The sequence below is a fragment of the Cynara cardunculus genome, assembly GCF_001531365.2.
Source record: "Cynara cardunculus var. scolymus isolate 2C chromosome LG 10, CcrdV1, whole genome shotgun sequence".
Lineage (NCBI taxonomy): Eukaryota > Viridiplantae > Streptophyta > Magnoliopsida > Asterales > Asteraceae > Cynara > Cynara cardunculus.
This window is the reverse complement of record NC_037537.1, coordinates 12,752,783-12,755,199: the sequence shown is the minus strand read 5'-3', so window position 1 is coordinate 12,755,199 and position 2,417 is coordinate 12,752,783.

Here is a 2,417-nt window from a genome sequence, read left to right as displayed (position 1 = left end):
CGTTGTCTCTGAATGAATTTCAAAACAAGTTCTTCAGCGATCACTGAACAAGCTCAGTGTATGATCGCTGGAACTGAAATTACAGATACAGAAATACATCGAAAGGAAAAAGGGATTATCATCAAATCACTGAGAGAGAGGATCAACACTAATCCCCTTTTGGTCGTCAATGATCAATCCCATAGCTTCTATGTGCAACTTCAACATATCAACCAACTTCTTTTCTTGATGCAATTGTAGGGTAGATGATATGTTGACCGACAATTTGTCTTCTTCTCCTAAAAAGCATACTTCAAATGGGATGAGAGTTGTTTCAACTCTAAGTCAGGTGGTGATACAATGGATGGGGTGAAGTCTTTTTGCTCACTATTTTCCAGCAGCTCAAATGCTGCAGCATCCACTAGGGCAATATCATATCCTACCGCCTCTAATTCCTCAACAGTATCTTCCTCTATTACCTCATCACACTCCTCTTCCAACTTAAGGTTTTCTAAAATTCCTTCTTCATGGCACATCTTCTCTATTTCATCTATTCCTGAACACTCTTCCAAGTAATTAGGGTACTTTAAAGAGTTGAAAACATTAAACGTGACTTTTTGGTCCCCAAGTCTCATGGTCAACTCTCCTTTCTAGACATCTATTAGAGTTCTTCCGGTGACTAGAAATGGTCTCCCTAAAATAATAGGAATGTCCTTATCTGCCTCAAAGTCTAGTATGATAAAATCTGCCGGAAATATGAACTTGTAAACTTGCACTAACATATCCTCAATCTTTCCCTTAGGTTATGCAATGGATTTGTTTGCCAATTGGAGTGTAACCGTGGTAGGTCTAGCCTCTCCTATGACTAAGGTGTTAAAAACAGATAAAGGCATGAGGTTGATACTAACACCTAAGTCACACACAAAGCTTTTCCAATCTCTTTCCCGCCTATAGAACAAAGAATAGTGAAACTTCCCGGATCTTTAAGCTCAGGAGGTATCTTGTTTGTCAGAAGTGCACTACATACTTCAGTAAGAGCTACAGTTTCATACTCGGTCAACTTCTTTTTCTTACTTAGGATGTCCTTCAGGAACTTAGCATAACTAGGTATTTGCTCGATTGCCTCAACAAGTGGTATGTTGATGTGCAATTCTTTGAACACATCCAAGAACTTCTTAAAATGCAATTCCTCTTTCGGGTTCCTCAACCTTTGGGGTTAAGGAACATAAGGAGAAACTGGTTTTATCACATTCTTGCTTGGATGTGTTGTGCAAGATGGGTCTTGAATGCCTTGAGTCTTTGTGGTGCACTTTGAGGGTTCAGATGGAGTATTAGTATCAAGCTTACGGGTCTCTAAAACCTCAGTCCCTTCTGATTTTTTTAAAACATCTTCTGGAAACAGTAAGGGATAGTCTGATCTTGGGGGAATAGAAGTGGTGGTCTCAGATGTTTGCTTCTCAAGAGGTTGGACCGGTCTTTCTTTGGCAGGGACCAATGCTGTAGCATTAGTTTTTGACAAACTTGGTGCACTAGCTTTTTGCACCTTTTTAGTCAACTCCTTCCCACTCCTAAGGGTCACTGCTTTCACATGTTCCTTTCCTAAGGCTCTCGGGACTTCTGTGTTACTAGGCAAGGTACCAAGGACTCTATTGTTCTGATTGAGTGCAAGTTGACTGACTTGGGTTTCTAGATTTCTGATAACAACACTTTGTTGATTAAAAAGAGATTGATTTTGAGAGTTTTGTTGGGTTATCAAAGCTTGATTTTGAGCTTGAGCATGCACAAATAACCCTTTTATCATTGCTTCCAAAGAAGATGATAAATCAGCCTGTGGAGGTGGCTTGTTTTGAAAAGGTGGTTGAGCAGTTTGAAAATTTTGGTGATGATTTTGGGAACTACTTGCATGTTTTTGGGGTTGAAAATTAGAGGTTCCTTGCTGCTTAGGTGCGGGTGGATTTAAACATGGACTGGTCCAAGAAAAATTCGGGTGTTGTTTCCAACTTGCATTGTAATTGTTGGTATAGGGACCAGATTCATTATGAACAAAGTTTATGGATTCATAATTATGAGGACAATGTTGATACGAGTGTTCCCCATCACAACACACACATTGCACAGAGAGGACTGTTGGAACAAGTGTATTAGCAGCTTGTTGCACTCCCTAACCAGAAGTTAGATTTTTCAGCATGTTTGTCATGGAGGTGAGCTGAGCTGTCAATGCAGTGTATGCATCTACATCATGTATCCCAGCAGTCTTCTTTTGTGATTAAGCACGTGGGTCGGCCCAATGCCCATTGTTTGCCGATATCTTTTCCAGGATTTCATATCTTTCATTATAGGTCATGGCTATGAAGGCTCCACCCACAGTCGCATCGAGCATTTGTTTTGCCATGGGATTTAACCCATTGTAAAACGTCTCAAGTTGAATACAGTACGAA